The sequence below is a fragment of the Poecilia reticulata genome, chromosome 18 (genome assembly GCF_904066995.2).
Source record: "Poecilia reticulata chromosome 18, P_reticulata-male-v2, whole genome shotgun sequence".
NCBI lineage: Eukaryota > Metazoa > Chordata > Actinopteri > Cyprinodontiformes > Poeciliidae > Poecilia > Poecilia reticulata.
In genome coordinates, this window is record NC_088847.1 from 10,412,681 (window position 1) to 10,427,564 (window position 14,884).

The window sequence follows — 14,884 nt, forward strand, 5'->3', positions numbered from 1 at the left end:
GCAGCTCATGTTCAGCGATCGTATAGCGCATGTTGGGTGTCTGGCATATTTTCATGTAAACGTGCGTCTTTGTGCGACGTCCCCAAGCGGCTGAAACCTCTCAGTCACTCAGTAGTCGGGGAGCGGAGGAGCGTCTCCACTTTCCCAGACTTGTCAAAGAAAACAGCGGGCGCTCTGCTGCGGCGCTCCGTTCTCTGAGAGGTCTGCAGGGACCGGGCCGGGTTTTAGCAGGAATCCCTCTCCCTGCTCATTATCAGCCGCTCGGCTTCACTTCATCTGCTGTCTCTCTCTCTCTCACCCCAGCTTTTTTTTTCTTTTTCACAGGCTCTGTCTTCACAAAACACAGATTTTGCTTCTGCTGCAAAAGGAGCTGACAAATTTAAGGGAGGCTGGGGGGGGGGGGGGCGGAGGATAAAGAATGATGGAAATTAAAATCCTGAAAATCTGCAGGCTTCAACGTGATATGCTCTTTCTCCCTGTAAATCCTCCCCCCCGCCCCCAAACCTCCAATTTTGACACAGTAGAGGGGAAAAGCTGTGCCAGCAGGGGACTGTGTCTTTCATGGAGCAAGAGTTCATCCTTCTCTGCCACCTCGTTTCAATAATGCAGCAGTCTTAAGCTTCCCTCCATGCATCATTCAAAAGACTCGAGTTTTACTTCGCTTTCTGACTTCTCCGCAGCAAAAAGCCCCGGTATCAGAACCCTGCTTGGTCTCCTGCAATCCAGACATTTTTTTTTTTTTTTTTTTAACAGCCAAAACAAATCTTCGAATTGATTTCACTTGGCGGAAAAGAGCATCTGTGGAGATCCGTGGACAGAATGTGTGTGTTGTGCAATATGGAGCAACAGGGATCCGACCAATTTCAGCTCTTGTTTACTTACGGAGTGGGAAGATACAGATGAATAACCAGTTGATCTGAAGTTATGGTGAAATGCCTTGCTGAAGCGACTATTTAAAGAATGCTGTTCACATCATGATCATAAATTGCAATAATTTAATGAACTAACACCATAAAAATAAAAAAAAAACAAGGAAGGCAGCAAGCAGTTCAGAGATAAAGTTCGATATCAAGGTAGCGGCACCATCATGCTGCGAGGATGCTGTTCTTGAGCAGGAACAAGGAGATTGGTCAAAACTTGTAGAGATATAAATTTGGGCTAAATAAACGGTAATTGTGTCAAAGAACCTGTTGAAGAATCCAAAAACACAAAATCTTACCAAAGTATTTTTGATTAGTTTCTGCTGAAAATGTCTTAGTACAATTGAAACAGACAAAACTAACTTTTCAGCCAGATCAGAGCTTGTTTTAAGCTGATAACTCCTTAATGTTGATGAAAAAGTACAAGTTCCACTTCACTCAGCGAGACGTTTTTCCCATATCGTAAGTGAAAGTAGCTCCATTTCCAATTTGCACAAAATTTTTTCAATATTCTAATGTCAAAACACAATTTTGCAATTCCATTAAATAAGAAATTGAAATCAAACTCGCACATGAATGAGCTTGTTAACGAGATAAAGTCATTAAAAATCATGGAGGCGATGCATGTAAACACTCACAGGAGACATATTCATGTTTCAGTCGTGGCGGTGGCGTCGCTCATCATCCATCATCAGACGAGTCGTCGGCGTCTCAATCAGGCGCTGGAGCAACAAGCCCCTTACACCTAGGAGTGGCTACATACACAGCTCTGGGAAACATTAAGAAAGCACTTAGTTTCTCTGATTTTACTTTTTATAAGTATATGTTTGAGTAAAATGAACTTTGTTCTTTTATTCTATGAACTAATGACAACACACCTCTGAAATTACAAGCAAAAATTTATTATTTATTTGCTGAAAACGAGAAAGAAAAAGATGCAGTGCTTTCAGACTTCTAGCAATGCAAAGAAAACAAGTTCATATTCATTTAGAACAGGGGTGTCAAACTCCAGTCCTGAAGGGCCGCTGTCCTGCAGTTTTTAGATGTGCCACAGGTACAAAACACCTGAATCAAATGGCTTAATTACCTCCTCAGTTCTCCAGAGCCTTGCTAATGACCTAATTATTCTATTCAGGTGTGGTGCAGCAGAGGCACTTCTAAAAGTTGGAGGACACCGGCCCTCGAGGACTGGAGTTTGACACCCCTGATTTAGAAACAACAATACTAACGTTTTAACTAAGGAAGAGTTCAGAAATCAATATTTGGTGGAAAACCTAGGAGGTTTTCAATGAGGTTCAGTGCAGTGGGCTCTTCATTTTTCCAATATGCAGGCCAGTGTCTACAAATAAGAGCCAAAAAAGTGTTTCCATTTCAATTTTGCAAAAAAATAACCATTTCTGTTTGGCTGAAAACTCCACCTCATCCTAACACAAAAACATCTTGAGAAACGTTTTGTTTTTATCAAAGCAAACAAATTTATCCTCCTCATTCCAATTTGCGCAATTTTCAGAACAATGGAAAGCTAACGTTGTGTACCTGACGCTAATCAAGTGTTTTCAACTAGTGTATGCTTTCTTTCTTTTTTATATATATATATATATATATATATATATATATATATATATATATCTTTTTGTCTTCTGAGCCCTTTGTTTTTGGTCGTTCAAGACCCCGAAGAGCTCATTTGAGAAACCTGAGACGCGAATGAAAGGGCCGGGTTATTGAGTTATCGAACAGAGCGCCCTGTTTGGGCGGCGAAATGAAGCGGCCGTCCCAACCGTCTGCAGAGCAAACCGCCCCAGAGAGCCGCAGTCACGGAACGAGAAAGCAGACGAGCATTACGGGAGAGAGACGAGGGACGTAACCCGACCTCTCCCCTGCTTTGCTTTTCACATTAAAGATCTACTCTCAGCTCCTTCTCGTGCCCCACTCAGACTGGTAAACACACACACACACACCGCTTCGTTTCTGAAAGACAGCCTTCAGAATTGGATTACAAACTCTGAATGCACTCGGTTCCCCTCTGTTGGGCTCCGTCTCCATCCCCTGCTGGGACTAATGGGCCACAAAAACGCGCGCACACACACTAGCCCTCCTAATTGGTGGCCTGTGCCCTGATTACATGTCCAAATATATTCATGTGCTGCCTTTGTGTCTCCCGGAAGATTCCCCCCGCTTGAATGTGGATGGAAACCGAGAATGTGTTCCTGATGGCGGCAAGCTTGAGTCTGAACCTGACCCTATTCTTCAGCGCGGGAGGCTGGAGACTTTTACACACACACACACACCCCCACACACATACACACGTTTGCATGGCTATCTTTGTGGAGACTTTCCATTGACTTCCATTCATTTCTACAGCCTAAACCTCACCTTTATTCTAACCCTCGGAAAACTCGGAGGTCTGCTCCTGTGCCATGCTCTGAAACGTGAAAAGAATGTTTAAAACGTGAGGAAATAGAGGAAGCCATAATTGCCTACCATTTCTCAGCTGCTGCGGCCAAATGGCTTCGACGCAGATAAGTGACAACACAGGTAAGTCGAGGACACATGAAAACCCACCCTTTTCCTCGACGCGGCCTTCCAGCTGGTACGGGAGTCAGTCAGCGTGTCGAAGGTGCGGCGGATCTCTGCGAGCTGGAGGCACGACTTATCCACGGTGTAGTACTTCTCCACCGTGGATATGTCGTGGCACATAACGCCGCTGATCACCCTCCGTTGGTCCTCGGACATGTGATCTCTTGCCTTGGAAAATAAATGAATGTTTTCAACATTTCATTGTAACGTCCTGTTTTAAAAACGCAAAATGTTAGATAATTACTTACATAGGTGGCTGCGGAAGTCTGTCACCGTCGGGGCGCCGGGCAAGCCCATCCATGCCCATGCCTTCTGCAGCAGCAACAGGAGGTTTTTAAACCTCCCGTTGTTGTCGCTGTAAATGAGAAGGTCCGTGGCAGGGTTCAGCAGAGCCGGGATGGAGAGCCACCGCTCGATCCACCCGAACTCCTCCAGTGTGAGGAACACCTTTGTTTGTCTTGTGCTCCTTGACCTGTCATGCAAAGGAGAGGGGTTTGGTTCCTGCCATTTGACAGCTCCTGACGATGCTGCGAGAAGGCTCCCATTCCCCAGCAGCGAGTCATGATCCGAAATGGCAGCTGGAACTCCACATCATTCGACTTGCATTGATGAGGAACCCTTCATCCTCCTCGCCTCGGCCACTCCTGGCCTCGGCGACCTCCGCAACAGTCATGTTTTGGAGGACGCCTGTCCTGTGTCCGTAGACACAGGAGACGTAGAGGCAGAGGAGGCCGAAGAACTTCCTCATCTGGTCACCGGGAGGGGTCCTCTTCCAGTTCGTCTGAAAAGAGGAAAAATTGAAGAAAACGCATTGAAAGACCTGGACAGATGAACGACGCGCGACACTCGAGATGACAAAGTCTTACCGAGGACTCAGGGGATCTCCTCTGCGCACCGCACATTGTTGGAGGTGGCGCCTGGGCAGGAGGTGCCACAGCTTCACCCTCTTTATGTGAATTTGCCTCATCGCCACCCGTCTCCCTAGACCGGAGACGGATGACGACAGGGCCCGGAGGACCGCCACCAATGTCCTCTTGGACACCCGCGAGGTGGGCGGCGGGGTGTCCTTGAAGAAACCGACAAACTCCATGATGTTAACCAGGTATAGTTTGACAGTGGTGACGGCGACTGTGGGGATCCACAGCGTAGTATGTGTCAGGAAAATGGTTCCCACAAGGTATTATAAACACACACACACACACACACACATAGACGTGGCTCTGTTCTTGTCTAGAAAAAAAAAACAATCTGCTGCTTCGATGTTGCTGCTTTTTCAGCATCCAGATGGACAATAACTCAGATTAATGACAGTTTCCCTACTGAAACATTGAAATCTACCGTATTAAAAGCCTCTCTCTCTTTATAAATACAAAACTTTCTGCTTTAGACGACGTCTGCTTTACTAAATTCGCTTTGACACACGAACCAGAGATGTGCAATTAGATGTTTTATTCATCTTGTCATGCCTCCCGTACACGCAGGTTGCAGCTCGGCCCGGCAGATGGTTTGCTACAATCGGCCATCTGGAAAGTTGTTGAAAACTATCGCGTTGATGAGGTCGGACATTAAATAGATTGACTGAAGAGGTGATAGCAGAAGTCATACGTCTAACCAGAAAACTTTCACAAAGCCAGCTGACAGAGTCGCTACGTTGTGACTTTGCAGGCCTTGTTGTCGTCTCTTGAACCGATCTTCTTCTGTTGTGGCAGGTAAATCCATTTGTTGCTGTCATTGAAGCTAATAAATTAACAGTCACATGAATAAGTCTGATCTGTATCACCAAACTGCACACAGTAGCTGCTTCTAACTGTATTTTAAAATGTATTGAAAACAGTACAAAAATAATCCTGACAACAAGGACGGTTTTGAGTTTTTTTTTAAACAACTGGAATTTAACGATAAATCAAAAATGATCAATTTTATCAAGATAAACCTAAAACCGCCATTCAACGTTCATCCATCCAGCTGATCTTCCTTCCAGGATCCACTTTTAGACCCTAAACTCCACATAAATCCAATTTATTCATAGTGAATGTTTGTATTTATTCTTTGGAAAGAAATGGACGCTTCAGAGCGTATAAAGATGGTTTCTCTTCTATCAGATATAGTAACTTTCACAAAGCCACAGCTGCTTCCCAAAGTCGCCCGTGTGTCGTCGTTTGCACAAACCAAACTGGACTTTTCCACGAATTACAGAACATCATCTGTCATTCTGTTCTCCATCTATAAAAAAAAAAAGAAAGCTAACTCCTGTCAGCGCGCCTTTGCTTCAAATCTCCACAAATAAAATCCACAAACTAAACAGCGTCTGGTAAAGCAGCACGCTGGATTGTGTCCAAAACACGGTGTTGCTCACATTCCCCTGCATCACATTTCTGCCGTCACTCAAAGTGTTGCTCTTCCTCAACAAATCAGAAGGAGGTTTTCAAAGCCCTCAGATTTACAGCAACAGCAACAAATCCGTGTCATGAATCACCCGGGCCTGCAGTCCCCCTGAGCAGAAAATGAAATAAGAATCTGTGACACTGGCGTCTAATTTATAACACAAGATATTTCCATATGAAATAAAATATTACAGTGGATACTCCAGTTTGAAGTAAGTTATTATGTGCCGGTAGTTTGTACGTACTTATTTATTTACTGTTTTCTCTTTTTTACTATCATTAACCTAACTCTCCTTTAAACGTTATCAGTTTTATCCCTGAACTAATTCGTGTGTCTCCAATTGAAATGAATTAAAGTTTGTAAAAGTGGGGGAAAAGATTGTAAAGGCATAAAAACATTTCCCTGCAAATGCTACGTGTTCAGCTCTATATTAGTCCTTCCATTACTTCCCCCTTTTCTGCCGCGTCCATCTGTCAATTAGCGGCGGTGACTCATCGTGACAGAATAATTAGCCAAGAGTCGGAACAGGACTTAATCATCGAGAGGTGCGATTGTCGTCGCTCGCTTCACACTTCCCTCGCTTCAACCTCTCGATACATAAAGACGGCTTCGGCAGTTTCCTGCCAAACCGAACACATCTACCTACCTACCGTCTCTGTCTCCACTTCCGCCGGTGTCTCGGTGTGTGAAGGCGACCTGACGGGGCTGGTTTTATGTAACGATCTTCTGGAACCGTCTGGGAAGATGGCGGCGCTGATGTGGGCCTTTAATTTGTCCGCTGTGTAGGCGTGGAGAAGGACAGCTGTGGGTATTGTTTCTAATTGTAATAATATAATGAAAATGTCTCAAAATGTCTGACGTTGTAGTTTATTATGAAGTTAAACCGTGTTATGGTTGTTGAAGCGTAATTTACAATCATTAGCAGTCACGTTGTAAATGTAATTTATAAGCTAGTCAAGTTTAATTTGTTTTTCTAGTTTAGGAGTCTGAAAACTGCCACAAGTTCCTCTTTGGACTTTTTCCCACAATGGCTCCTAACAACTATGGCTGAAAATGATATATATAAAAACACCTTATGCTGCTAAACATAGATTTTAAAACTAATTCAACTTTTAGCATATTTTCAGTTTTTTTTTCTTTTAATACTTAAATTGCATTCGACAACAGAATGACACTAAAAATACCAACAATAATTTTATACACAATTTTCCTGTGCTTTTCTTTTGCCAATATGAACATAGATATTTGTTTTTGCAAAAAAAAATTGTTCTCCTGTATGTCAAAACCAAAAAGTGGAAATAAAATGTTGGTTCTTTAGAAATAACAAGTTTCCCATAGTAGATATAGATCAAAAGTTTAAAATTGTCTTTTGTCAACAGGTCATGTAACACATGAGGCTCTAAATGAGTTTTATTCAGCTGGACTGGGAGCAAAAACGGTTCTTTGAGTGGTAACGGTTGCAGAGCCCTGTTCTAGCTGATCCAAATGATCACTGCGCCGGCTGCTGAAGGTGCTCACAGCAGCAAAATGAGTTTCTGTTACAATAACAATGAGCATAATCGTCACATGTAGTGTGGAAATGGGCGATTGCAGCGATAAGTCCTCCGTTATCACGCAGGTTTACAGGTTTATGGTCTCTCTCAGCTCGAGTGCTTTGGCCTCATGGCCCGCAGTCTGCATGATGCCGATTGGTCTCACTGCTGTCATCATCGCTATGGGAACATCTGGCTAAATCCAAATCTCTGTCGAACATACGGGATGAAGAAATTTCCGTCAGGAGCTGGTGGAAAACATTAAACCTAACCTGGATGTATATTGTGACCAGACCTTGAGTGTATATGGCGTACGTAAATATGATTTAGAGTCAAAAATAACCCATAAGAGTGTGAAACCATTGATTCCCAAAATGGAAAAGCAAATTTAGATTGCACTTTTCTGACAAAAAAAGACAATGATCACACTTCATACGTAAGAAAATACTTTATTTTACCAATAAGAAGCTGGAGTAGCATCACTTTTCTTTCCTCTGTGTCTGAGCCAAATGAAAAACAGATGAATGCTCGACTGCATTTTCCCTCTGAGTATTTTAGCTTCTTCTCTTGTAAGAGGCGTGAACTTGACATGACCTTTTAGGCCTAAACAACTTGCCGGTGTTGGGGATCTAAAAGAGAACTGAAAAGTGCTTTTAAGTCAACATTAGGTGAAAGAACATTTTAAAATAAGTTCTTGCTGCTTGTAAAAGAAAAATAAAATACTATTTTCCAGAAAATCCTCCTGGAGTTTAATTTTTCAGCTTCCCTAACAACACCAAACATCATCAGATTTGGATAAGTGAGATAAAATTACTATCCGGACTTAATAAAAATAAAGGAAAATGGAGCAGATGACATCATCACAGAGAGTTCTCCTTAAACTAAACGACTTATTGTGGCTTGTAGAGGCAAACCAATAGAAATGTTTAGTCAAAAGGGCCCTGTAAGACTCAGGCACACTAAAAGCTTCACATCTTGGCAGAGTTAATGCTTTTTTTTTTAAAGTGCAGGGAGAGAATTATGGCAGGAGAATGACTCAGCCAGAAATGCTGAAAGCAACATAATTAATATGAGTACGGGATCGTTTATGGCAAAGAGCCTCGCATGGAAGAGGACTGGAGTCCTGCTCCGACGCTCAGGAGCAGCGAGGAGGTGGAGAAGCTGAACGGACCAGACAGCAGGCGGGTGTAGAGCGGGGAAGAAGACCCGGCGTGGGCCCATGGGACTACCAGCAGCGGGAAAGGATGTCATGAAAAAATAAAACAAAAAGTACAGCTCAGATTTTGCTGCTACTGTGCAAAAAAATCTGGGCTTAAAGAACCAAAACTGCAGTCATCTTAGTTTCTGTCGAGAACTAAGTCCTTCTCATGACAACTCCCTGCATGCCTGTGAGAGCTGAGGGAAGAAAGTAAACGTCCGGTTTGCCTGTTTTTTCTCGGTTTAACATAAGCAAACCGGGCTGGTCAGTGAATAAAGAACCTGAACAAGATTTCCTGCCATTGTTCACCCTGACTTCTGATTTTAGTTTCCTCTGCGTTTTGTTTTACAACATGAGCAACTCCTCAACCATTTTCCTGTCCAGCATCTCTTTTAATCTATGACAATAATTAGCGTGCTGTTTTTTTTAGCCAAACTGTAGCCATGACGACGATGATGTTCCTTCCGGCTTCCTCCCCAGTGATTCGCATTGGACTCCTCGGCTCAGCCGTCACTTTCAGAGTCCAGAACAAGATGTCTGTCCACTGTGGGGCTGACAGAGGAGAACCTGGACAGAAACATGTCTTCCCCTCTGCTTCTTGCCACTTGTGCTTGGTTTGTGATCTTGTCTTTCTGAGTGTTTGTGTTTCCTCCAAAAACATCCAGGAAATGAAACATCCAGGAAGGGCACTCAAACTCATTTTACTTTGGCCCAATTCAAAAATCTGAATGTTCTTAAAGGGCCAGTTGTGCCAGAATGCAATGATAAAACCCATTAAGTTGTTAAAATATCAATAATCTTTGTTTCAGCATTCAATAAGTGTTTCTTAAAATTAAATAACGTTCAACATCTTTTCACGTCGATCAGTACAACCAGGATTTCGTGATTGTCTGTGTGGGGGGAGTTTTATGGAATCAAAATCACAGATTTTGTGGTGCTAATTTAGAAATATTTGTAAGGAATTTTGATGATATTTGTGCTAATGTGTCATGTCAAATGTGACTTTTTATTCATCGACGTATTGACCACGGACTACAACTTGACTTCAAGTAAGGCTGAGGCAGTCGTCACTTAGACCCAATGGTTTTGGCCAATTTCGAAAGAAATTTTCAGTAAAAATTGGAAACAAAATTGGGAATCTGTTGATTTTGTGTGAATTTCGCAGGTTTGTGGAAAAACTGGAAGGACTTATTGATGTAATTTGGAGACTAGAGGGCCACGTGAAAAGCTACGACGGGCCAGATTTGGCCCCCGGGCCTTGAGTTTGACTCATTTGCCATAAGGTGTGAGTGTGCATTGTTGTATCTATGTTATCCTGTGCTAGACTTTCCAGGGGTAACCAGCCTCTTCCCTAATGACAGCTAGTAATCCCACATCTCCATCAGCCTGCAGGGATTGAGAAGCAGATTTACCAGAGGTGGAGCCCTGCACTGTGTCACTTATCCTCTGGAGTTGGTCAGTGAAACGGACAAACTGCAGGATTTATTAGACAACAGTTTGTCTATTATTAGACAACATCAGCCTTCTAATAGTAAAAAAGTTCTGGATTATTGTTGTTGGTGTCGTTATTGATAATGTCCTAAAAACCGCATCATTCTTTTTATATCCTAATTGTCTTTACAAATGGCTCAGTGAAGCTGTCATCTGTCATCTGAGAAAGGAAGACAGAGGGTGAGATTTCTGAAATTTTGATCTCAATCATAACATTATATGTCAACATGGCTTGCCGTGGATTGGCTTTATACTATTTATGGGATTATTAGATGAATATGAATCGTACGCTTTGCCCTCTGCTACAGCCAAACTCTGTTTGAGTCCAGTTTTCTTTATCATAATAATTTTAAAAGAAAATTTCTTGTTCGATCTATTAAACAAACATCTAGACTGAGCAACTCTAGCTCTACAACTCCATGCAGAAACACTTCATTGATTCAGTTCCTCTCATAGTCGCAGCTCAAATCCAATATCTGCTCATGATTGATTCCTAGGAAGCAGAAACTTTTACCTTTTGGTTTTATTTAGCCCAGCAGCTGTTTAAGTACTCTGTGAGATTTTTGAATAATTTCCACCTAAACGATTTGTAGAAATAATCCTGCATGCTCAAACAACTAATTTCATATTAATATGCTTACAACAAACCATCCATTGCTTAATTTCCTGTACGAACTAAACAAGTTTCACATGAATGTGTGTTTAAGCCCATCACAATAAACAATAAATCAATTAATAGCATTATAAATTAAATTAATTCCTATTTGCACAATTTATCGTTTTTCTCTTTCCACCAAAAATTGGATGACAAAAGTTTTTGGTCTCAATTAGTCCTTTATTAGAAGGACAATTTTGTTGACAGAGACTTCATGATTCATTTTATTTGTTTTTGTTTGGAATGTCTTCCAGTGTTAAATGTTAGATGAATGTGTTCTTGCATTATCAAGCCATTACCTTTATATTACTTGAAAAGGGCCTCAAAACAACAATATTATCGTTTATCGCAATAATTTCTGGGACAATTTATCGTCCAGCGAGATTTGTTATCAAGATGCTGATAACAGAGTATTTCATCACGGAGTGAGAAATCTCCATGCTGAAACTTTCCAACGCTCAACATCCAACTTTGATGTGGGTGGAAGTCTAAAAAATGGATGAGCGCTCAGTCAGATACAGTATTTCCTGAGGACAGTAACACAAAACCACAACTGTTCACACAGCCGCTCATCACTATGCAGCTACCTGTCTTCTTCCCGTCTCCCACAGCAGAAACTCGCCTGCTCTGCGCTGGCGTGTGGGGAGTCAGAGCAACAAGGAAGTTGGTGGGGAAAATAAAAAAAAGAGACACAGTGTGTGCTATTCTAATTAATTAGCTCCCGCTGCGCGCTGCCGGTTTGAGATTGGCTGCAGAGCGGCACACCGGAGGCGCTCTCTGCCAGGCGGATGGAGGCGCCGGCCTGCAGAGATGTGACATGTGAAAGCTGCTGCGGAGACGAGGCCGTCCTGTCAAGGCGAAGAAACTCTCCGAGACGCACCACATCTGAAGCACAGCTTTCCCCCTGAAGGCGTTCAGCAGGCCGCAGCCTGAGAAAATAGGACATATGAAAAAAAAAGAAAAAGATGCTTATCACACATCCTGACCTTGCAATGATACAGATTCTTCTTTTGGTCAGATTGAGTTCAGAGGAAGCTCACACAGCTAGTGGAGATATGTAGGAGAGCAGATGGGTAACTTGTGCTTGTTTTTCTTTTTACTAAAAATAAGCAAGTTGAAAAGTATTCCCTGCTTACACTGGCTACACAGAAAGACAAATAAATCAAACATTCACATTTAAAATCATTGTTGACATGAATTAAAGTGCAAAATGCAATTACTTTAAGCCTAAATCTGCCTGGTGCAGATTTAGGCAAAATGCAGAGACGAAGCTCAGGCGACCAGATGGGGCCCTTTACGATCCTGCACGAAAATGTTACAATTTCAGCATTAAGTGTAATTTTATCACACACAGGCGTTTTGGGGATGGAGGCAGATCTAAAGGTCAAACTGGCATCGGCATAAACAAAACCAATGAGACTCATTAGTAATATATAATGTGATAGACACAAGATCAATATCAGCAAATATAGATGAAACGTTTGGCATTAACTGACCTAAAGCCAGAAATATTTCTTCCAAATCGACGTCAGTCAGAATTCTTTTTTTCTTTTAATAGATTTTGTAAATATCAGCTCTCAGAACAAAGATAATGTCAGACGCTGTACAAACAGGAACAGTTCAAGTTTAATTAAATGGAATCAAAGTCAGATTCACAATCCAGACATTTATTCAGTGGATACAAACATCACTAGAGTAAAGTAATACTATGCTCTCAAAATCCACTCTTACAAGGTTAATCCTTCAAATAATAATAAAAATAAAAGCCAACTTTAAAGAGTTTACCTTGAGTAACAATAAGAGGTTTTGACACGTCAATATGTTTAGTTTTTTTTCTTCTTTTACATAATAATCATGGCTGAGTTCAAGGTTCAGGCTGTACCAGCGTGTCGGTACTATTTCCAAATGTTTGTATGTGCAGCAGAGAATCCAGCAGCTTTAATCAGAATATTTATTCAGCTTTTTTAAGGATTTAGAGCCGTTACTCCGTCATGGCTCAGATTTGTGGTGATTGTTGGATTCAGGCATCGGTTCAGAACGGCTTAAATTTTGATTATTCTGTTCAGACATGTGAAATATCTTCAAGGGTGAACAGGACAGGTTTGTGCAAACAGCTGGAGGCCTGCAGGGTGTGTAGGGGAAGAAAAAAAAAAATAAAGGTTTTAGTTTCTGTAAAAGTTTTAATCATAACCCCAAAGTCTCTTCTGTGTGCGTCTGTGATCAGATTTGAGTTTTTTTTTTTTTTTTACTGATTCTTTAAAGCTTTTATAGTTCAAAAAAGAATAAAAACATCCATATGAGCTGACTGGGTTCAATCGTTGTAATCTTAATTCTGTTAGTTATGGTTTAAAATAAATAAAATTAAAAGGCATTTGACCGTCCTCCGAGGAGCTCCCTGAGCTGAAGCAGAGCTCATTATGTCAGAAAATTACCCAAATTCACGCTCCACTTACTTCTTTTGCAATTTTGAGCTGCATCTCTCAGGCTATTTCATCTTTTATTACAGATTCACACTTCATTTTACGAGTGGATAACTTCGAGAAAGTTTCTTGGAAGTCACTGAGTAACCTGGCCGCAATCCAAAAATAATAATGTTTTAAAGTTCACATAGGTGGGTTTGAGTTCACTTTATAATTAAATTAAGGACATTTAGCACAAATGACTTGAATAAATAACCAGCAAAATTATATTTTGTTGGAAAAAAAAAAAGTCCTAAATATGAGCCTGAGAGACTCGTTTTGGCTCTGAAACAAATAAACTTCAGTTATCAGAATCCGAACAAACAGCTGGCAGATCACCAATCAGTTAAACAGTGTGGGAGCGAGATGTGTGGTTATGATAAACTATCATTTAAAATCAGTAGTGACTCAGTATCTAAGGCCTAGAGATTATTATTAATGTATTTCAAAAGTACGAGAGCTGAAGGATGTAGAAACTTATCAATGTTACACAAAAAAAAGCTAACAAAAGCTGTTAGCTGAAGCCATACGGTCAGAAATGAAAATAACAGCTACGTTTGAACCTCTACTTGTCCCTGTTTAAGTACAAGCTAACTGTTAGCACTGCAGCACAGCTAGCTGCCACAAGAAGTCAGAAAAGTCGCCATGTAAAACTCAGCTGAACAAATGTGGGTTGATTGGTTCTTAAAAGAATATGACTTCAATACGGTTCAATGTTTTACTGGATCATAGCTCTTATGAATCACTGATTTGAAACCTTTAGGATAATTATGACACATTTATTAAGATCTGCAAAGCAGCAGCTGCTCAGTCACCAGCTAGTTTTGTGCTGCAGGTGTATCTAATTTATGTAGTAAGGCAGCAATGCAATGCTGCACCAGGCAGATTTAGGCTTAAAGTAATTGTTTAATTTCACCAAAATGTTTCCCAATCATGGGTAAGACTGCTGACCTGACTGCTGTCCAGAAGGCCATCATTGACACCCTCAAGCAAGAGGGTGAGACACAGGAAGAAATTTCTGAATGAATAGGCTGTTCCCAGAGTGCTGTATCAAGGCACCTCAGTGGGAAGGAAAAAGTGTAGCAGAAAACGCTGCACAACGAGAAGAGGTGACCGGACCCTGAGGAAGAATGTGGAGAAGAGCCGATTCCAGACCTTGGGGGAAGCAGTGGACTGAGTCTGGAGTAGAAACATCCAGAGCCACCGTGCACAGGCGTGTGCAGGAATTGGGCTACAGGTGCTGCATTCCCCAGGTCAAAGGTCAAGCCACTTTTGAACCAGAAACAGCGGTAGAAGCATCTGACCTGGGCTACAGAGAAGCAGCACTGGACTGGTGCTCAGTGGTCCAAAGTACTTTTTTCGGATGAAAGAAAATTTTGCATGTCATTCCGAAAGGTGCCAGAGTCTGGAGGAAGACTGGGGAGAAGGAAATGAGAAGGAAATGTGACGGTCTGGGGAGCCATGTCAGCTGATGGTGTTGGTCCACTGTGTTTTACCAAGGGCAGGGTCAATGCAGCAGCTATCAGGAGATTTTGGAGCACTTCATGCTTCCATCTGCTAAAAAGCTTTATGGAGATGAAGATTTCATTTTTCAGCACAACCTGGTACCTGCTCACAGAGCCAAAACCACTGGTATTACTGACCATGGTGTTACTGTGTTCAATTGG